Source organism: Mobula birostris, chromosome 27 (genome assembly GCF_030028105.1).
Source record: "Mobula birostris isolate sMobBir1 chromosome 27, sMobBir1.hap1, whole genome shotgun sequence".
Taxonomy (NCBI): domain Eukaryota; kingdom Metazoa; phylum Chordata; class Chondrichthyes; order Myliobatiformes; family Myliobatidae; genus Mobula; species Mobula birostris.
This window is the reverse complement of record NC_092396.1, coordinates 10,009,223-10,032,729: the sequence shown is the minus strand read 5'-3', so window position 1 is coordinate 10,032,729 and position 23,507 is coordinate 10,009,223. Positions and strand designations below refer to the sequence as shown.

The 23,507-nt window shown below is 44.1% G+C and overlaps 1 protein-coding gene across 3 annotated transcripts in view; it reads left to right on the top strand.

Annotated features, from left to right (window-relative positions):
• The window catches only part of casz1 (castor zinc finger 1), a 497,282-nt gene that overhangs the window by 157,367 nt on the left and 316,408 nt on the right, over positions 1–23,507 (top strand). For all 3 annotated transcript variants that reach the window (XM_072244987.1, XM_072244989.1, XM_072244986.1), the window contains exon 3: positions 5,192–5,249. The gene's annotated coding sequence lies outside the window, so the exon portion shown is untranslated. The remainder of the gene's footprint in view (positions 1–5,191; positions 5,250–23,507) is intronic.

Here is a 23,507-nt window from a genome sequence, read left to right as displayed (position 1 = left end):
ATGTTGACTGTTTATTCATTTCCGTGGATGCTGCCTGGCCTGCTGAGTTCCTCCAGCATTTGGTGTGTGTTCCTTGAGTATCCTGATTGGCTGCATTATGGTCTGGTATGGGAACGCCAATTCCCATGAATGGAGAAGGTTACAGAAAGTAGTGGGCAGAGCCAAGTCCATCACAAGCAAATGCTTCCCCACCACTGGCCACACTTACATGGAGCACTGCCACAAGAAAGCAGCATCTATCATCAATGGCCTCCACCATCCAGGCTATGTTCTCTCTTCTCACAGGAAGTACAGAAGCCTTAGGTTCCACAGCACCAGGTTCAGGAACAGCTATTACCCTCAAACCATCGGGCTCCTGAACTGTGCACAATTTCACTCACCCCAACCCTGAACTGCTTCTACGATCTACAGACTCACTTTCAAGTACTCCGTACAGCTCACGTTCTCAGTATTTTTAACTTGCACAGCTTGTTATCTTTTGAACACTGGTTGTTGGTGTTTCTTTGATTATGTAGAGTTTTTCATAAATTCTGTTGTATTTCTTTTTTGCTTTGAATGCCTGTGCAAAAATGGATCTCATACGGTGACATATACGTACTTTGGCAATAAATTTAAGGTTGGAACTGTGATGTGTTGGGATCGTGTCCGTAGATGCCTAAGCCTCAGCTCGAGAAACCAAATGACCTCCGGTGAGAGCCAATGAAATGGATTCAAAGGGAGGCCGATTACATGACAGCATGGGAACATGGCAGTGCACGTAACGCTTTTCTTCGCCAGCGATCGGCAGATAGGGGTTTAACGCCCACTGCTGTCTATAAGGAGTTTGTACGTTCTCCCCCTAACCACATGGGTTTCCCCCGGATGCTCCGGTTTCCTCCCCCAGTACAAAGACGTACCGGTGGGTCGGTTAATTGGTCATTGTATACTATTCCGTGATTAGGCTAGGGTTAAATAGGGGGTTGTTGAGCGGCGCGGCTCAAAGGGCTGGAAAGGCCTGTCTATTTTATACCTCAATAAACAAATAAACATTCCAAAGACATTCGGATTAGGGTTAGTAAGTTGTGGGCGGGCTACGTTGGCACTGGAAGCACGGCAACACTTGGAGATTGTCTTCAGCATATCCTCGGATGCAAATGACAAATATCGCTCTACGTTTCAATGTACATGTGACAAATAAAGCAGGGACTTGCTGACCTGTGATTGGTTTATATCTGATGAAGTCAAGCAAAGGGACTTCCTGAAGCTTTGTATTATTAAAACACCCAGTATCTGCTATCGGCCTTATCTACCGAAGCTTTGGTTAGCTCAGACAGGGCACAGGCAGTTCCTGTCGAACAATAATGTTCCATTCCTGGGAACGCTTCATGATCCAAGCTACCCGTAAGTTAGAAATGAGCAAAACCCATCTGTATGAGGGGAGAAGGTCACAGAGACAGCAGCCACCAGCCAGCCTTACTGACACAGTGAGTGAGTGGGTCTCCCGACTCTGCTTGGCTCCACCCAACCCCCGGGTTGTTGCGGCTCGGAGGGGGGGGGTGGGGAGAGAAGACACAGGCAGAACTTGGCAGACCCATCGCCATCCTTGCCCCCCACCCCCCTGGTCTTCCATGGCACTCACTCATATGTACGGGGTCTCCTTAAGCTGTGTGTTTGTAATCCGAGGAGGACTTGTGTTTGAGAGGTGAATTTCCCAAGAAATAATCGAGCTTTGAGCCAGTTTCCAGATGCTGAGCGCACCTATTTGAAGGGAAGAGGTACAACTTACATTATCACGCTTCTTTAACCTGACAAGTCACCCCGTGCAATCTAATTCAAGTTTAAGTTCACCGTTATTTTGGTGGTATACATGTATACCGCCAAACAAAGCAATGTTCCTACGGGCGAGGTGCACAACAATTATATACAGCTCACACACATAAAACATAAAGTAATATTACCACAAATAAAATTATGACACAGATTAAAAAGTAAACAGTATAATGCTACTGGCGCTTCATACACGATGAAACCTGGCTGGTGGCTAGGAGTTCAGTAGCCTCACGGCCTGGGGGAAGAAGCTGTTTCCCATCCGAATAGTTCTTGTCCTAATGCTGTGGTACTTCCTGCTTGATGATAGGGGAGCAGAGAGATTGTTGGCCAGATGGGAGGGATCACTGACAATACTAAGGGCCCTGCATGTGCAGTGCTCCTGACAAATTTCTCTGATGGGTGGAAGAGATATACCGATCCTTGTAAAAAAGGTGACCAAAAGTTTGGTTAGAGAGTCTGGTTGAAGAAGGATCTCCCAAGGGAGGAGGAGAGATCGGGAGGGCAGGGGTGGATTTACACAGGGAGTTCTGGAGTCTGGGAACAAGGCCATCTCCGGAGGAATTCTGCCTCTGTAGGGAGGGAGTAGACAGTGGGAAGAAATGGAAAACATGGATGAGAATGAATGATTTAAATGTTCAGTTGTTGGGAGGCAGCACCAATACAGCCCAGTTCATCCCAGGAAAAGCCCTCCCCACCATTGAGCACATCTACAAAGAACACTGCCACAAGAAAGCAGCATCTATCATCAGGGGACCCCACCAACCAGACTGTGCTCTCAGCTCAGCCTTTGGAAAGGAAGTACAAGAGCCTCAGGGCTCACACCGCCTGGTTCAGGGAAAGCTATTACCCTTCGAGCATCAGGCTTGAGAACCAGTGTAGATAACTTCACCCACCTCAACACTGAACTGATTCCACAACCTATGGACTCACTTTCAATTACTGTACAACTCATGTTCTCAGTCTGTCTGTCTGTCTATCTATCTATTTATCTATCTATCCATCCACTTATCTATCCATTTTTCTATCTATCTATCCAGTTATTTATCTATTTTTCTATCTATCCATCTATCCATTTATCTATCAATTTCTCTATCTATCTATCCATCTATTTATCTGCCTATTTATTTATTTATTCTTTTCTTTTACTCATTTGAACGATTTGTCAGTCTTTGTTTATGCACAGCTTCTCTATTTCATTTCTTTGTTCGGCTGTGAATGCCTGCAGGAAAATGAATCTCAGGGTGGTATATGGTGACATACTGAATACTCTGGTAATAAATTTACTTTCAACTTTGCTAAGAAGCACAGGGTGCAAATGAGGGTCTTTGTCGCGGATTTTCAGATGAGAAGGGTTGAATGAGAGAGTCCAGCCAGGTCTGCTTCTCCAGTTGTTACGTCAGTAGGTAGCAAAGGCACACAAGGCGAGGGGTGGGTGAGTTGAGGAGAGGGATGGAAGTGCTTTGATACTGACGGGATCTGTGCACCTCTGGGCATAATTCCACGTGGTGAGACTCTCCCACAACCTGTCCGATGCACAGCAGCACACGCGTTAGTCCATGCAAGCAGAATGCGGTGTAACAGCCAGAAACAACTGTGCATTAAGACGAGCCAAAATTGCCACCTCTGACTCATTTCACGGACCAAGGCTACTGCTGATACTGCGGGCGCGAGGCTGGTTTTCTTGCTGCCCGTGGCACAGTGAGTGCAGGGAGCACGTGGAATGGTGGGTGGGGGGGGGGGGAGGAAAAGAGATGTCAAGGTTTTTTTTAATGTAACCTATTGCCAATCCAGTGCACTTTGCAGACCTCTTTTCTTTGACACCATTTCACTGGTAAATGTCCTGTGAAGGCAGAATTTACAGAATTTCAACTACAGCCAATCCAGGCATCGCAGAGAGTATTATCACACACACTAGAAATAACTTAGAAAGCAGCCCGGTCCATATTAGGTAATGAATCTCAACCAGAAAAAAGGGAACAAGAAATTTATTGACGAGCTTGTGAGGCTGCAGGACCATTGAATACCCTCGTTCCTTCTAACAATTGTGATTCTTATTTTTAGACACTGCAGAGTCTTTCAAGATGGGAGATAATGGCTCCTTCCCCCCCCCCCCCCAATTTCTGTCACAAGACGATGGACAGAGAGAGAAGAAAAGGGAAAGCTGAACAGTTTTTCTGATTAGGGAAAGGAATAGCTGGATCAGATACATGAAGTACTGGGCATTTGATAACCTGCCCGGTAGTTTAAACCTGCTGACAACGTGTCACAAAGTAGCAGAAGGATTGAGATTTTTATTTCTCTGGAAGGAGGGAGGGGAAGTTAGAGAGTTTAGAAAAATATGGTTCACTACCGGGGAAGACCCCATACAGCTGTTTCGATTTGACACAACCATTCACATGTGCAGAGTTTTCAGCAGCTAAATATCGCAGCAACTTTTATACATTGTGTGTGAGTTATACAGTACATGTGCAGAAGTGTGTGTGTGAGTACATGCACGTGTGTATGCAATGTGTGTGGGTGTTTGCACATGTGGGAATGTATGGGGGTGTGAGGATGTGTGTAATTACACTACTTAGAGGCCAGTTACAGTCTTCTGTGGCAGGGATCATCACAATTTTCTCTCAACAGTTGGTAAATTTTATTTGGCTTTGGTCCACCACATTTTCAGCTGGTTTCCAGAACGGAGATTTAGTCCAATGTTCTTCTATCTCTCTCTCTCTTTCTCTCAGCCTGTCTTTCTGTCTCTTTCTCTCTTCCCCCTTCTCTGTCTTGCTTTGTTTTTCTCTCTCTCTATTCCTCTCCCTCCGTCCCCCTCACTCTTTTTCTCTGTCTCCTTCTGTCCCTCCCTCACTGATTCTCTCTCATTCCCTGTCCTCTCTGCCCATTTCTGTTTATCTGATTCTCTCTGTCTCTCTCTCTCTTTCTCTTTCTCTCTCTCCTCTCTCTCTCTCTCTCTCCCCTGTCTCTTTTTCTGTCTGCCTGTCTCCCCTCTCTGTCTCTCTCACTGTCCCTCTGTCTGTCTGTCTCCTTCCTCTCCCTCTCTATCTGTCTCTCCATCCCTCTCTTCCTCCCTCCCGCCTCCCTCTCTCAATATTTCCCTCCTGAGGATTTGCTCTCTCAGTGCAGATAAACTCCTGCAGTGTCTTTCATTTTTGCCTCTTCACGAAGCACATCAAAGCTGCTGAGTTAGGAGGGTGACTGAGGGCAGGAAGAGTGTACGGGGTAGGTGGGTAGATAAGTAGATAACATGAAACTTCTAGGAACAAGCTAATGGTGGAGAAAAATGACGTCAGGTAGTTGATTGCAAACCACAGCAGATGAAAGTTGAACATCAATCTACTTTCTTTGAAACTTCTGACTATCTGCCGTTTTCTTTTGACAGAAGGGAGCGTCTCATGAGAGGAGGTGTAACAAATTGACGGGACATCCTTTGTGGATCAGTAAGTGTGTGATGTCTGCTTCCTATCTATGCTCTTCGTCGTAATACATTCACTCTTTCTCTGAGCGGTTTCTGAGAGATCAGTGGTCCATCTGTAAATGAACGCTGAGAGACATTAACATTGAGCTACTGGGGCGGATATGTTCAGCTTTGTGGTCGAAACTGTTTTACTGTTCAAAACATGACTTTATATATAATCTGTTATCTGATATAAAGTGCTGGTAAAGTTATTCAGTAGCCACTGGCGAAGTTATTCAGTAGCCACTGGCACTGTCTGATGTCCACACTCTGCAATAGAAGTGGCTTCATTTGTATAGTACCTGTGTTCAGCTGGCTATTTTTGCACTTGTAACCAGTTGAGTGGTAGCTAACGCCATTAAGTAGACAATCAGCATGAGAATCTGCAACTACAGCTTGCTTTTCTGTAGCCCCTTACTGGTAGTTAAAACCAGCAGACGAAGAATCGTACAGAAATCATCAAAAGTAAACTCACCGTGATTTAGAACGGGACAGGTCCAGAATCTGAAACCAAAAGAGGAGATTCCAGAAACACTTGGCAGGCCTGCTGGCATCCGTGGAGAGGGGAGCTACTGCATCAGTGGGAGGATGAATGAGAGAGAGGGTCTGTGCTTGGGCAGAAGACAGGAAAGGTTAACAAACACAATAGGTTATGGTGCAAAGTGAGTACCTGTGGTTATGTTCATTTATTTATGGTAACTTATTTACTGGTAGGTAATATTTCAGTTTGTGTGCTGTGTGTGTGATATATATTTTGTGGGTTCACCATGGTCTGGAGGCACGCTGTTCCGCTTGTTTGGATACATGTCCAGCCAGATGCCAAAAAACTTGAACTTGACTTGACTTTGGGACAAGAAGCACATTTTGGGAAGGTGTAGATGTGGAATAATTATCCGGATTTACCATAAGAGTGTGCATTTTCTCCTGGAAATCTAAATCTACAGTGGAGGCCAGGTCATTGGGTATATTTAAGGCGGAGGTTGATGGGTTCTTGATTCGCAAGGTCATCAAAGGTTATGGGGAGAAGGCAAAAGAATGGGGTTGAGAGGGTTAATACATCACCATGATTGAGTGCCAGAGCAGATTTGATGGGCTGAATGGCCTAATTCTGCTCTTATGTCTTAAGGGCTTAGCAATCATCTTTGCTCACAAGTAGAATAACCCCATGTTCACTGGTCCAATTATGCAGTTTCTCATCTCTGGCACCTTTTTCTGAAGTGGAATGTGTGTAGGTCATGGTCGAACTCTGGAACCTGATTAAGTAATTTGACCACAAGGTAATGGAAGAGCCAGCGAGAGCTAACGCTGGGCTTCAGTGACAGGGCAACGTTTCCTCAGTGTTGAAGCGGGTCTCTGCAAAGAGCAGAAAGCTCTGATGTGGGTCTTGAACCTACAACCTTCTGTCTCCTGAGCCACCACTGAAACTCACAGCCTTGATTTAAACCTAGCCAACTCCAGCTCCGAGTCCTGACCAATTCCACCAGCTAGGTGGAAATAGATGGTTGGGAAATTAACCCTTGAAAGCCTGCATTAAAGACAACAGGATGGGAACGGCAAGTTAGTACTGGAGCGCTGGGGGGGGGGGGGGTGATGAGATGAATTTCATCAGAATCCAGCAGACCTTATTAAATCTAGAGCAAGCTAATCTAAAACTGATCATAAAACTGACTGTGACTGATGCATGGTAATGTAGCAGTTAGCATAAACGCGCTTTACAGTGCCGGAAATCCAGTTTCAATTCCTTAAGGGGTGTGTACTTCCCCCCTCTCCCTGTGACCACATGGGTTTCTTCTGTATGTTCAGTTTCCCCCCACCTTATTAAGTTGTACAGGTTAGAGTTAGTAACTTGTGGGCATGCTATGTTGGCACCAGAATCAAGGCAGCACTGGTGGGCTGCCCCCAGCACATCCGCGGACTGTGTTGGTCTTTGACACAAACGGCGCGCTTCATCGTACGTTTCGATGTACATGTGACAAATAAAGCTAATCTTTATCCAACAGGAACTCAGCAGGTCAGGCAGTATCCATGGAGGAGAACAAACAAGTCGACATTTTTGGCCAGGACTGGTGCCAGGTCTCGGCCCGGAACATCATCTCCATGGATGCTGCCTGACCAGCGAAGGTTTCTACAGTGCTTTGGGTGCGTTGCTGTGGATTTCCAGCACCTGCAGAATCTCTTGTGTTGGAGTATGCCATCCTGTTAGAACAATTATAGATGCCCTGCATGCAAAAATAAAAGATCTTACACCGAATGTTTAGTGATTTTGGTGAGTCCTTTGATGTCCCTTGAAGTGAGGAGCTATTTATTTCAATTTTATTATATACATTTCTCTGGAACTCTTGATGGAACATAGTGATGAGATTGCAGAGTCATAGAAGTCTACAGCACAGAAACTGTCCCTTCGGCCCATCTGGTCCATGCTGAACCATTTAAACTGCCTAGTCCCATCAACCTGCACCTGGACCATAGCCCTTCATACCCCTCCTATCCATGTATGTACCTATCGAACGATCACTTGAATGTTGAATATTCACCACTTGTGCTGGCAGCTCGTTCCACCCTCCGAGTGAAGAAGTTTCCCCTCATGTTCCCCTTAAACATTTCACCTTTCCCCCTTAATCCATGACCTCACCCAACCTCCGTCCTGAAGAAGGGGCTAGCCCAAAACGTCAACTGTTTATTCATTTCCAAAGATGTTGCCTGACTTGCTGGGTTCCTCCAGAATGTGTGTGTTGTCTGCATTTACCCTATAGATACCTGTCATAATTTTGTATACCTCTATCAAATCTCTCCTCAATCTCCTACATTCTAAGGAATAAAGTCCTAACCTATTCAATCTCTCCTTATAACTCAGGTCCCTCCAGACCCGGCAACATTCTTGTAAATTTTCTCTGTACTCTTTCAATCTTATCTATATCTTTCCTGTAGGTAGGTGACCAAAAGTACACACAATACCCCAGATTAGACCTCACACCAACGCCTTATACAACGTCAACATAACATCCCATCTCCTGTACCCAATACTTTAATCTATGAAGGCCAGTGTTCCAGACGCTGAATGTCAAGTCAAGTTCATTGTCAAATGTACAAATACATTGGATCAAGTATCAACAAGCATCAACTTGAAGCAACAAATGGCCTAATTCTGCTCCTATATCTTATGGTCTTATGATAACATCACAGGCAACCCCTTCCTTTATTGCGCCATTTATCTGTGTTGTTGTTTATAGTCATTTTATGTCTTTGTGCTATACTGCTGCCTCAAAACAACCAATTTCATGCCATGGAAGAGAGTGATAATAAACATGATTCTGATTCTAATTCTGGCATAGCGTTAGAGAAATTATATTCAAAGAAAATTCATAGACATAAATTTTCCAAAAATTACTCAAGAACATAGGAAGAATAAAAAAAACAAAATTCATTGTAGTGATCAAGTGGTCGTAGTGTAGCAAGACTGAGGTAGTGATTAAGATTAGCATCATCGAGTCATAGGAAGGCATAGAACAGGCCCTTCAGCCCATCTAGTCCATACCAAAACCATTTAACTGCCTACTCCTATTGACTTGCATCAGGACCATAGCTTTCCTTATCTGTACCATCCATATACTGTACCTATCCAAACTTCGCTTAAACGTTGAAATGGATTGTGCAGTTTGTTTCAGGGTTAGTTTTATTTGGCACATGCACATCGAAACATACAGCGAAATGTGTCATTTGCGTTAATAACCAACGCAGTCCGTGGGGGTGCTGGGGGATGGAGCATGCTTCTGGCGCCAATATAACATCTCACTGACCCTAACCCGTATGGCGTTAGAGTGTGGGAGGAAACCGGAGCACCAGGAGGAAACCCACGCGATCACGGTGAGAACGTACAAACTCCTTCCAGTAAGGTCCAGGAATTGGACCTCAATCTTCCAGGCACTGCCGCCATAAAGCGTTGTGCTAACCACTACACTACCGTCCCACCCCAAGAACCAGATGGTTGGAGGGAAGTACGTCCAGTCCGGTAAGTGCCATAGCCTTCATAACAAGGGGAGTTGAGTATAGGAGCAAAGAGGTCCTTCTGCAGTTGTACAGGGCCCCGGTGAGACCACACCTGGAATATTGTGTACAGTTTTGGTCTCCAAATTTGAGGAAGGATATTCTAGTTATTGAGGGAGTGCAGCGTAGGTTCACTGGGTTAATTCCCGGGATGGAGGGACTGTCATATGTTGAAAGATTGGAGCGACTGGGGTTGTATACACTGGAATTTAGAAGGATGAGAGGGGATCTGATTGAAAGATATAAGATTATTAAGGGATTGGACACGCTAGAGGCAGGAAACATGTTCCCAATGTTGGGGGAGTCCAGAACCAGAGGCCACAGTTTAAGAATAAGGGGTAGACCATTTAGAACGGAGTTGAGGAAAAACTTTTTCACACAGAGGTTTGTGGTTCTGTGGAATGCTCTACCTCAGAAGGCAGTGGAGGCCAATTCTCTAGATACTTTCAAGAAAGAGTTAGATAGAGCTCTTAAAGATAGCGGAGTGAAGGGATATGGGGAGAAGGCAGGAAAAGGGTACTGATTGTGGATGATCAGCCATGATCACAGTGAATGGTGGTGTTGGCTCGAAGGGCTGAATGGCCTACTCCTGCACCTATTGTCTATTATCTATAGCCACTCCAAATGCTTTATCTGTTCACATTCTTTCACTTGATGGAAGAGGTCACACCAAAGTAACTGTGGGATGTCTGTGTAAGAGAGGCAATGTGGGACATTGCCTGCGCTGGTGAATTTAGGCATAAGGAAAAATTGGTTGGGCCAGGTTTCTTTGCAAGGGAGGAGACTGGGGGGTAGATCTACACCCAGTGCCTCTTTATTAGGTAAATCTGTACATCTGGTCATTAATGCAAATATGTAATCAGCCAATCATGTGGCAGCAACTCAGTGCATTAAAGCATGCAGACATGCTCAAGAGGTTCAGTTGTTGTTCAGACCAAACATTAGAATGGGGAAGAAATGTGATCTTTGCAGCTTTGACTGGGCAATGATTGTTGGTGCCAGACAGGGTGGTTTGAGTGTCTCAGAAACTGCTGATTTCCTGGGATTTTCACCAAGAGCAATCTCTAGAGTTTCGAGAATGGTGCAAAAAACCAAAAAAAAAGAGTCCATTGAGTGGCCTTTCTGTGGGTGAAATGCCTTGTTAATGAGAGAGGTCAGAGGAGAATGGCCAGACTGGTTCAAGCTGACAGGAAGGTGACAGTAACTCAAATCATCACATGTTACAACAGTGGTGTGTAGAAGAGCATCTCTGAATGCACAGCATGTCGAACCTTGAAGTGGATGGGCCACTGCAAGTTGCTACCCTTCAACCATCAGGCTCTTGAACTAAAGGCAATAAGTACACTCACTTACCTATCCATTGAGATGTTCCCACAACCAATGATCTCACTTCAAGGACTCTCGCTTGTTATTTCATGTTCTTATTATTTATTGCTATTTATTTATATTTACATTTGCACAGTTTGTTGTCTTCTGCAGTCTACTTGATCTTTCATTGATCCTGTTATATTTATAATTCTATAGATTTGCTGAGTATGCCCACAGGAAAAGGAACCTCAGGGTTAAGAAAGGATCTCGTGCTTTCCCAGCATATATAACAAATACATTTTTCTTTGTCTTCAAGCCGGTACAGGTATCCATTGTAACTGACATTTTGATGACAAACTCCGCCATCTTCTTCAGAGGTAATGCCTGGGCATGTCTAGTCCGTGGTATTTATACCCCTGTATCCTGTTCCTTCTGATTGGTTAGCCCTCATCCAATCAGGTTTCTGCTCTCCCACCTTATTTACAATTGAATTCCAGTTCTTACTTAGAGCAAGATTGTCATCTTTGTAAAAATTCTTTTCTTCTAGTTTTATTTCAATAGCTTCCTTTACCAGGCAGTCCCAAAAGCCTTTGGCGAGACACAGTAGTTTTATGGCCATAGGATTGACTTCGATGGCACAAAATTGCTGTGCCATGCCATTGGCTTTTTAGACCACCTGGTAAAGGAAGCCATTGGCATAAAACTAGAGGAATTTTTTTTTTACAAAGGCAAAGGTCTTGCTCTAAGTAAGAATGGGAATTCAATTGTCCACAAGGTGGGCATAGTGGAAACCTGATTGGATCAGGACTAACCAATCAGGAGGGATGGAATACACAGTTATAAATACCTCCTGACTAGACATCCCCAGACATCATTCCTGAAGAAGATAGTAGAGTTTGTCATGGAAACATCGGTTAAGATTGATACCTGTACCCTGCTTGAAGCCCGAGAAGAGTTTACTTGAATCTCAGGGTTGTATGTGGTGACATATATGTCTCTCTGATAATAAAAGTTACCTTGAACTTTGAACAGAGCAGCAGAAGACCAAATCACTCCTGTACTTAACAGAGTTGCCACTGAGTGCTTTGAAAAGAATTGTTTGGAGATTAGACAGGAGTTGTGGAGATTCTTGCTTGTGCAGGAGGTAGTGGGAGTTGGGAAATCACTGATGTGAGGATGGGGGAGGCGAAAAACTCGGAAGTAGTTGGGTGAGTGGTCGAAGAGCAGGTTACGGATGGGAACTGGGGAGTGGATTAGGCTGTAGAGTTATTTTAAGGCTGTCCCAGAATGGAAGAACGACCTATTGTGCTGTAATCTTCTATACTATACGAAGCTGGGATCACTTCATCGACAAACCTTCAAGATTCTGCTGTTTATGTACTTGGGCCCTGAGGAGTTGTACACATCCAGAGCAGTGAATTAGCACCAATGCAACTTTCTGCCCGTAGCACAGGTGGGCTGTCCACCAGCATGTGTGGCTTACTTAACATTAATCAATAACCAAGGTTGCAGTGGAGCTGGCGGCAAACTGGTATCATCTAAGCAGTGTATTTTCAAGCAGTTTATACATTGTTAATTAGGAAACTTAATGGATGTTTACTGTGCAATATTTGTTAATGATTACTAAATCGGGGTGTGATGCTGCTCCACAATAAATTCAGCCCGACAAAATAAATTTTAATGGATGTGAGAAAATATTCGTTCGATGTTGCAGCTGACATTTCAAATATTGGTGTGATAAATATAGTTGACTACTGTTAACATAATTCGTCAATAAGTAGCTGGTGTTAATGACTGAGTTATGTCGTCTCTCATGTTATAGTCTTTTGATATGTTTATTCTGTGCTCATTAGATGCCTGTTCTTATGGTTCTGTTGGAGTGAAGCCTGGTTTCCATTTGGTTGATCAGTGTATGCAATATCTTTAATCATTTGTCAGAAGTCAGTGATTGGCACCTGAGTGGACCTATAAGGTAGTCCCAGCTCATGAAAGCATAGTTCAGTTGAGGTCGTTCTTACGCTTTGCTCCAATGGCTTGGTCGGGAGGGCGGGACTTTTGATTAAATGAATTAAATTGAGTCTAAACGAAGCCTGTAGAGATTATGTATGAATGCAGAAGAAATGTAATCAGGTGTACTCAGGTACAGAGCCCAAGGGAAGGACCTAGATAATTACCTGAGCACAGTTAACTCTTGAGATCCTGAACCCTCCAATGGTGGCCATTTTATGTCATACAATACCAGCAGAATTGTAACCAGTGCTGAATTTACGGACAAGAAATTAACTAAACTTCCTTACACAAGGCCATTCCCTGATAACCCCCGATTCTGACAGTGATATCATATTAGCTAAGGAGTTAAATCAGAATGGATTGAAATTATGCTGTGCTTTATTAGCAATGAATACTTCAATATTTGCATGCCAATCACGCAGTCCGCCATTTTGACAAAACCTTGTGTGATCTTGCTCACCTTTTGGCAGTGCAAACAACGACATTTCATAAAAATCCGGTAATAAGAAGATGCGCCCCTTTCAGTTTTGCTCCGGCGAGCTTTCCCAATGGACACCCACTTCTCATTCCCTTTCCGTCATGTCAGTCCATGGCCTCCTCTACTGCCACGATGAGGCTGTCTTAGGTTGGAGAAACAACACCTCATACACCTGACGAAGGGTCTTGACCCGAAACGTCGACTGTACGTCTTCCTATTGATGCTGCCTGGCCTGCTGCGTTCCACCAGCATTTTGTGCGTGTTACCTCATATTACTTCCCCGGTAATTTCTTAGCCCCTTGCCTTTCTCACTTTTTCATTTCCTATTCTGGTTCCTCTCTTACCCTATTTCTTCTTCTCACCTACCCAGCACCTTCCTCTAGTGTCCCTCCTCCTTCCCTTTCTTCCACGGTACACTCTGCTCCCCTATCAGATTCCTTCTGCTTCAGCCCTTTACCTCTTCCACCTATCACCTCCCAGCTTCTCAATTCATCATCCCTCCCCCTCACCCATCACCTGCCAGCTTGCACTCCTCCCCCCTCCCTACACCTTTTTCTGGCTTCTTCCCCCTTCCTTTCCAGCCCTGACAAAGGGTCTCAGCCTGAACCATCAGCTACTTATTCCTCTCCATAGATGCTCCTGACTTGCTGAGTTTCTCCAGCATTTTATATGTGTTGCTTTGGATTTCCAGCATCTTCAGAATCTCTTGTGTTTATCATATAAAACTTGGAGTTTTGGTAGCTACCCGCACACCTCAGAGTGGCAACAGTACTCCACACTTGGGGCCCTCCATTGGTTGAGGTTAACCAAGGATGTTGTGTCCCAACTGTTTATGTGATATGCAGGCCAGGGCAGTGCAATATGGAGAACAAGCTGTTGCCCATGCAGCAAGCTCCCGGTCTCCATGCAGCTGGTAAACCCAAAGAAAAGGCAGAGACGGATATAGTCTGTTACCAGCGGCGTTGCAGGAATTGCCAGTCAGTTGCCACCTCGCCAACTCCCCACCTGCTCCTGCAGATGCCTCCGTCCCCCATCAAATGTCAGTGGTTCCCACGCTGACAAATTGAAAGTCGTTGTGGACACGACCCAACCAGCAACCTGCCTTTTCCAAAAGTGCGATAGGGCTACTAAAACTAAAACTTCACACCATCTAAAAAGTTTCTTCTTCCAGGCAGTTAATCTGACCAACCAATTCAATTTTCCTACACGCACCCCTCTATCTAACACCTCTGTAACCACATTGCACAGTAAACACTTTAAACCATTTTTTATAATACAAATACATGCCAGTATTTATGTATTTATGCACATTTTATTCCATATCCATACTTCTAACTTTATTTTTTATAGAATTTGTTATTCTTTATGATTGTTGAATGTTCTTTTTGTTGCATGCTGCGCCAACATGCTATTGCAAAATCTTAATACACGGTGGTGAGTAATGTTGATTCTTGATCCTTGAAGATCAGTCATCTCAAAATCTGCAGAACTACAGCAAGTCAGCCACAATTTCAGAGTTCAAAGTATATTTATTATCAAAGTACCACATACATCTTGAGATTCGTCCTCTAGCAGGCAGCCACAGAACAGAGAAACACATGAAAAAGCCCCACACAACAATAACTGTCAAACACCCAGTGTGCGAAAGGAAAGAAAAAAATCATGCAAACAATAACTGAAATTAAACAAAGAGCGCACAGAACATGAACTAGAGTCCCTGAGTGAGCCCACAGCCACGGGACTTCTTAACAGGAAAGTGATGACATCAGGCAATTAGTGCCAGAAATTTCCTGCTCCCACCCCGCCTTCGTTTCCACGTTACTCTAATGGGATCTTGCTGCACATAAGCTGGCCACCGCACTTCCCGTCTTTTCAGAAGTATCCACGACGACAGCAGGCTGTGATAGGTGCATTAGAGATGCAAATCTTCCTTCCGACAGAGGGCTGATACAGAGTCAGGCTGTGAATGGAAGGCTGCTCCTTCACGAAGGCTTATAGCTGTCTGCTTTGATTAGGATTAGTGTGTATGTCAGGGACTCAAACAGCCCAATAATCTAATAAACAGAGAGGGGGAAAAAGGCCCAGAATTGGTTTACTAATAGATGATTTAGCAGATACACTGCCGACATGGGATTACATTGGCATTTGGGGCGGGAGGGAGGAAAAGCTGTCAAACGCTGTATGTGAGAGAAACGGCAGGAAGTTTAACTCAATGTGACAAGGTTACAGCTGACCCAGGGAGAGAAAAAAGCATTGCTAGAATGAGTGATTAAGAAGCTATTCCCAACTTCTGAACACATCAAACTCTTGTCGAACACATTCAGAGTTTAATCTTGTCAATGCGGAGAATACTTGGCAGTCTACTTTAAAACGGCGTACTTTTCACCACAAGACAATGCCAAGCACAGAGAGCTGCTGCAATGGGACATAGTGTACATGTTAAACGCTGCTGCATCGGATGCTCTCTATTATAATACCTGCTTGTAGCAGCAATTAGCGCAGAGCAATTTGATTGAATATTTTAAGATATTACAGGCTGCTTCCTGAACATCAAAAGGAGGAGCAACACGGTCAGCCCTCGTAACTGCCCCACCGCTCAAGATTGAATATTCAATACTATTTAATGTCATTTCCAGCACACAAGTGTAAGGGAGAACAAAATAATTGTACTCTGGATATGATGCAGCATAAAAAAACACAATAAATATAAATACATAAGATTGCTTATATAGATCAGTTGATTGCATGTCCTTAAAATGACGCTAGGCACAGGAGTGTCTGTACATAAGGTGATCTGACAGGAAATGATAAAGTAGTGGTGGTTGGGGGTGTGGAGGGATGGGTTAGTGGGTGGAGGTGTTGATCAGCCTTACTGCTTGTGGAATGTTACTGTTTTTGAGTCTGGTGGCCCTGCCGTGGATGCTATGTCGCCTCCTCCCTGAAACACACACAAAAAAAAATGCTGGAAGAGCTCAGCAGGTCATGCATTAAAGATGAAATTCTACCAGGCAATATTATTCACAAATTCTCTCCTAGTTTTATAGGATAAACACAAGAGATTCTGCAGATACTGGAGATCCAGGGCAATACGCACAACATGCTGGTAGAATTCAGCAGGTCAGGTGGCATCTATGGAGGGGAATAAATGGTCCAGCGTTTCAGGCCGGGATCCTTCATCAGTAGAGGAAAGGAAGGGGTGGAACCAGAATAAGAAGGTGGGGGATGAGGAGGATTACAAGCTGGAAGGTGATAGATGAGGCCAGGCGAGGGGGAAGGTAGGTGGATGGATAAGAGAGAGATACCAGCCCATCATCTCCCTCTGGTTCCCTCCTCCTTTTCTTCCATGGTCCACTGTCCTATCAGAGATTCCTTCTTCTTCAGCACTTGACCATATGACCAAAAGACATAAGAGCAAAATTAGGTCATTCTGCCCATCGAGTTTGCTCTGCCATTCCATCATGGCTGATTTATTAACCCTGTCAACCTCATTGTCCTGCCTTCTCCCTGTATTCTCTGATGCCCTAACTAATCATGAACGTATCAACCTCTGCTTTAAATATACCTAAAGACTTGGCCTCCACAGCCAGTTGTGGCAATGAATTCCACAGATTCACCACCCCTGGCTTAAAGAAATTACTCCTCATCTCTGTTCTAAAGAGATACCCTTGTATTCTGAGACTGTGCTCTCTGGTCCTAGACTCTCCCACTATTGGAAATATCCTCTGTACGTCCATTCTATTCAGGCTTTTCAGTATTTGGTAGCTTTCAATGACACCACCCCTCCCCTCCCCATTCTTCTAAACTCCAGTGTGTACAGGCCCAGAACCATCAAACACTCCTCATATGTTAACCCTTTCACTCCTGGAATCATTCTTGTGACCCTGTCTGATGCCAGCACATCCTTGCTGAGATATGGGGCCTAAATCTGCTGAAAATACTCCAGATGTGGCCTGGCCAATGCCTCAGCATTACACCCATTCATATTCTAACCCTCAAAATGATGCTAAATGTTGCATTTGCCTTCCTGACTACCGAATCTTGAAGCGGATCACTGATGCTGTGCGTTGGTAAAATCAGATCCCGAGGTTTGACTGGGTTGAATGTCTTGCGATATTCGACTTCAGTAACGTAGTCATTGCAGAAGTCCTGTGAGAGAAAGGCTTCTGTTACTCTTGCACCTAATCACAACCCTTCCAGGACCAGTACCAGCACTGAAAGCCTCCCGGGTGAGGCAACACTTCACCTGCGAACCTGCTGGAGTTGTCTGTTGTGTCCAGTGCTCCCGATGCAGCCTCATCTGCTGTAGTGAGACCCGTTGTAAATTGGGGGAGCGCTTCCTCTGGCACCTCCACACCATCTGCCACAAGCAGGACCTCCCAGTTGCCCAGCTTTTTTATTCCGATTCCTATCCCCGTTCCGACATGTCGATCCATGTCCTGTGCCAAGGTGTGACCACCCTCAGGGTGGCAGAGCAACACCTTAAATTTCATCTGGGTACCCTCTAATCTGATGGTATGAATATTGATTTCCCCTTCCAGTTAACAAACGCCTTCCCCCCTTCCTCTATTCCCCACTCTGACCTTTTACTTCTTCTCACCTGCCTATTACTTCCCCCAGGTCCCCTCCTCCTTCCCTTTCTCCTATTGTCCACTCTCCTCTCCTATCAGATTCTTTCTTCTCCAGCCCTTGATTTTTCCTACCCACCCGGCTTCACCGATCACCTTCCAGCTCACCATCTTCCCATCCCCCTACCTTTTTATTCTCGTATCTTCCCCCTTTCTTTGCAGTCTTGAAGTAGGGTCTCGGCCTAAAACATCGACTGCTTATCATTTCTATAGATGCTGTCCCACCTGCTGAGTTCCTCCAGCATTTTGTGTGCGTTGCCATAGGGAAATCTCTGACACACTGCACAGGCCCCTCAGCCTTCAATTTCCATACTGTCAATCAAGCACCCACCTATCATCATCATTGTGTCCCATATCATATGACATCATCATTGTGTTCCATGTCATATGACATCATTACGTGCCATGTCATATGTCATGAGCGATCATGGTCTTTGTTCTTGTTCTTATTGTTCTTGGCAAATATTTCTACAGAAGTGATTTGCCATCGCCGCCTTCTGGGCAGTGTCTTTACAAGACGGGTGGCCCCAGTGATTATCAATACTCTTCAGAGATTGTCTGCCTGGTGTCAGTGGTCACATAACCAGGACTTGTGATATGCACCAGATGCTCATATGACTATCCACCTCCTCCTGCCATGGCTTCACGTGACCCTGATCTGGGGGGCTAAGCAGGTGCTACACCTTGCTCAAGTGTGACCTGCAGAGTAGCGGAGGGAACCTTACACCTCCTTTGGTAGGGTTTTTCCTCCCCTGCCACCGCCCCCCCCATACAAACCCATTTTCCTGCATCTGTTCTTAAATATAAGAGGTTCTGCAGATGCTGGAAATCCGGAGATCCGGAAATCCAGAGTAACACACAAACAAAAGGTCAGACAGCATCTCTGGAAATGAACAAATAGTCAACGTTTCTGGCCAAGGCACAAGCCTATATTGCCCTGGTAAGTCATGTGTTCATCCAGGTAGAATCAGATTTGTTATCCCTGCTTAGATAACGTGAAATTCATTGTTTTGAGGCAGCAGTACAGTGCAAAGATGTAGAAGTTAGAATGAGTAATAAAAATACAGAAATAGTGCATCAAAAAGAAATGTCAAAGGGGGGGGGGACCCTGCTGAAGGGTCTCGGTGGAATCGGTGACTGTTTATTCCCCTACATAGATGCTGCTTGACTTGCTGAGTTCCTCCGGCATTTTGTGTGTGTGCTGTTAAAGTAGCGTCCGTGGGTTTATCTGATGGTGGATGGGGACGAAGCTGTATCCAGACTGTTGAATGTGGGTCTACAGACTCATAACCATTGTGAGAGTACCTGCCTCCACCACGACTGACTGCATTCAGCCGATCCGTGCCCCTCAGGAAATGACCCATCAGACCAGAAACCAACTGAGCAACGGGACCCAGGGAAGTGCTCACGTTTGTGAAGTGTCAAGGTCACACAGATCTACTCGCTTCCCTCACAATGACTAATAGCATTTCTCTTTCAAAAGACTTCCCAATACAAATATCTAACATTTAGAAAAAAAATCCCTCGCAGGATTCTGTGTATTTGTAGTTGAACCAAGCTGATTGTTGCTAGCCAACATGTTTTGAAATAAACCTCTGATCTAAAAAATAAAGGGCAGCTTCTGAACTTTGAGAAGAGGTCTGTCATTTAGTAAAATATTAAATGATGTTTTTTATTAACATCTTCCCCCAGCCCTCATTTATTTATGTTAGCCACATCCATGGATGATTCCATTGGTTGAAAGTTCACCCTTCTCTTTACTTTTGTCCAATCAGATTCTTACATTATCTAGTCAAACCACTCTCGTGAAAGTAGAGAAACAATACAATCTGAAGCCAATTCCTAAAGGCATCGATAAAAAGTTAAAAGTTCAAAGTAGATTTATTATTGAGGTACGGTATACATTACCCAACCTTGAGATTCGTCTGTACAGACAGCCACTAAACAAGAAACTCAAAAGAAAACATTAAAAAAGACCAACAAACACCCAATGCACAAGGAGAGGAAAAAAATCAGAAATTGTCCAAACAATAGAAGCAAGGTACAGCATTCAGAACGAAAGTGAGCCCAGAGACATAAAGCCTGGAGCAGGCCCGAGGCCTCAACCTCAGTCCAAAAAAGATTCCCTTTAGAGGTTTCAAACAGCCATCGCCATACTTGAGTGAAATCTCTCATTCCTTGTCAAAAAGCGCCAAAGCACACCTCGAAGTCAAGAAATACTTAAAGATATTATCTTTGTGCCACTTTCAGCTGCACTTCACTCAAGCAATTCCGTGCAAATAGAAAGGCTGGCGAGCACTTTTATTGCTGAATGGCACACAGACGGTTAATTGTCATAAGAAAAAAAAAGCACCCAATTATCACTTCCAGGGCAGCCAAAGGCCATTTCAAAATGTGTGCCCATGACATAATGATGTTTATTGTAAATATTTTAGCGTAAGGTAGCACTGAATGGAGAGAGTCAGCAACCTAAGCCTGGAATAATTTATTAAGATCCAAAATGGAACAATTATACGGAAAGGACTAAAAAAGAGAAAGGGAAAAAAAACTCTCAAGGAACTGAATACATGATTGCAATGTTGATTAAATCCCACTGGATCTAATGAGTTGATTTTCTGCTGTTAATATTGCATCTGCTGATGATGAATTCGTTAGGATAATGGAACGGACCTAAAATATAAATGAGTTACTGTCAAGAAGCAGATTTTTGTCATTTAAACACTGACATTTTTGAAGGTCTAAGGCAGTAGTTTGCAGATTTCCATTAGAGCATTTGAAACCTGGTATCTGTATAATGAAAACATTTTTATATAAAGCCGATGCCTGAGTTAGCATTTTAACTTAACTTTAATTACTCGAGTTCAGATTGTGGTTATTTATTAATGGATCAGTATTGCGCAGTCTACAAATATGTAGGTATGAGCTACCATTGCTCTGCTAGTGAGTACAATGTGATCCTCAAGCTCCAAGCAGCTCTTAAAGCATCTGAAAGTAGGCCATATTAATAAATTTACATTCATAGGGACCCCCTACACTTCATTATTTAATATGTAGCAACACATAAAATGCTGGCTGCCGTCAGGAAGGAGGTACAGGAGCCTCGGGATCCACACCGCCAGGGTCAGGAACAGTTATTACCCCACAACCATCAGGCTCCTGAACTGAAGGGGATAACTTCGCTCAACTTCACTTGCCCCATCGTCGAAACGTTCCCACAACCAACTGCCTCACTTTCAAGGACTTCATGTTCTCGATATTTATTGCTTATTGATTTATTATTATTTTTCTCCTTTTGTATTTGCACACTGGTTGAATGCCCAAGTTGGTATGGTCTTTGACTTATGTTGGGCACGTAGCCAAGTGGTTAAGGCATTCGTCTAGTGATTTCAAGGTCGCTAGTTCGAGCCTCAGCTGTGGCAGCGTGTTTGTGCCCTTGAGCAAAGCACTTAATCACACATTGCTCTAGTGTCTGTGCGAGGAGTGGCGCCCACACAGACTCCCAATCTGCGCCTTGTAAGGCATGAAAATGCCCGACACAGGCCTCTCATGGTCTGAGTCGACGTTCCCCCCCTCATTGATTCTTTTCTGGTTATTATTCTATTATGGATTTATTGAGTATGCCCACAAGAAAATGAATCTCAGGGTTATAGATGGTGACATACAGTATATGTGCTTTGATGATAAGTTTGCTTTGAATTTTGAACTTTGGAGGAACTCAGCAGCTCATGCACCATCTATGGAGTGGAAAAAACAGTTGACGTTTAAGGAGAGACCCTTCCTCAGAACTTACTATTTATAATATTTTTGTTTATTCCATTCCATAGATGCTGCCTGATCTGCTGATTTCCAGCTTCTGCAGAGTCTCTTGTGCTTATTATCTAACACATTGTTTCTGGTGTCTGTTTGATTCATATGGTTCCCAAATACCAACAACCCTTCAGGGCACATTACATTTCTTTTGTTTGTAGTATTTATCTCCTGTGCACACTGTTCATTCTATCCTCTAATGCACTGGGTAGCTCGTGAATTTTCCTGTGACATTGATATTCAAAATGTCAATTTCATGTCAGATGCAGTTTCAGGTTAGACCCTGCAGTTCCACTTCATCTGGGAAACCCATGTGGTTTCTTGGAACATCAGATCAGAACTGTCCTGGATTATCCTGGATAATTCCACAGAACAGGCTATTAAGACCCATGTAACTTTGGATGGGTCAATCTGTGCAATCATATATAACTTTTCATTGCCAAGTCAGTGTTATGTTTCACCACTGAGACTTTGCAGCCGCACGTCTACTTACCCTTAGTTTTATCAAAGTTTCCACAGGAAACTTTTATCGAAACTCCATGCAGTTTTGCGTTAAGTTTTCGACGCTTCTGAAAAATCCCACAGGTAACTCCGAGCAGTTTCACATGGCTTACGTCGGCTTGGCGCACGTGACTTTACTGTGTTTATGACGTTATGCTGGTCAGTCCATCTTGTTTCATGCAATTGCAGTTTCACAGAAAGTTACTGGGCTGGGCCTGTGGAGTTTCCTGTAACTTTCCACTGGAGTCAGTCCAAGTGGTTTGCATCAAGCTCCATTGGTCAAAGGCTTTTGGACGGGTACTTGGACTGGAAAGGCAAAGAGGCCTAATGGAGACAAAAAGGTGGGCCAGTAGGACTTGTTTATGTGCTGAATGATCCTATAGTTACCTGTTTGTATCTAATGGTTAAGATTTGAGTCAGATTCTTTTTTAACTTTCAAGGTATATTTATTATCGAAGTATGTATGCAGTGTACATCTCTGAGATTCATCTTCTCCGGATAGCCATGAATAAACGAAAACCATAGAAGCTATTCAAAGTAAAACATCAACCCCCCCCCCACAAAAAGAAATCAAATCATGCAAACGGCAGCAAGAACATCAGCCAACACCCCCCCCCCCCATACACAAAAAATAGTTTAACGCGATGTTGCACTGGTTGGTTCGGATGGTTTGAAGTGATCTTCTCATCGGCAGTCCCTGCAGCTTCATGCATTATTCAACAGTGCTTTGCTACGGTGTACCATGGTCAGCTGCTATAGTTTCATGCGATTTTCCGCAGGTCAGTCCATGCGATTTTAGGCAGCATTCCAGTGACTGGTTTCATATATCGCCCTCCTGCGTTGTTTCAAATTACATTCCACATGCACTTTCACGTAACTTTCCGCTGGCCATTCCCAGTAGTTTACGGTAACTGATAAGTGGTGCAATTGCTTGCTGCTTCACACTGGTAAAGAAGTTCAAAGTAAATTTATCATCAAAGTACAAACGTTTGTACGTATATGTCACCATATACTACTCTGAGATTCATTTTCTTGCAGGCATTCACACAGTAGAACAAAGAAATACAATAGAATCAGTGAAAAACTGCGCACAAAGACCAACAAACAATCAGTGTGCAAGGGAGAAAATCTGTGCAAATGAAAATAATCATAATGATAAATAAATAAATAACACTGAGAACATGATTTGCAAAGTTATTGAAAGTGTGTCCACAGGCTGAGGAAGCAGTTTTGAGGTGAGGTGAGTGAAGTTATCCGTGCTGGTTCAGGAGCCTGATGGTTGAAGGGTGATAATTGTTCCTGGACTTGGTGGTGTGGGACCTCGGGCTTTAAGTACCTCCTTCCCAATAGCAGCAGCGAGAAGAGATCATGGCCTGGATGGGGGCAATATAACAACCCTCTGGTCAGTCCATGTTAAGTTCCTCCTCCCGCCAGTCTTCAGAGTGTCAACCCAGAATGTTCAGCTGCC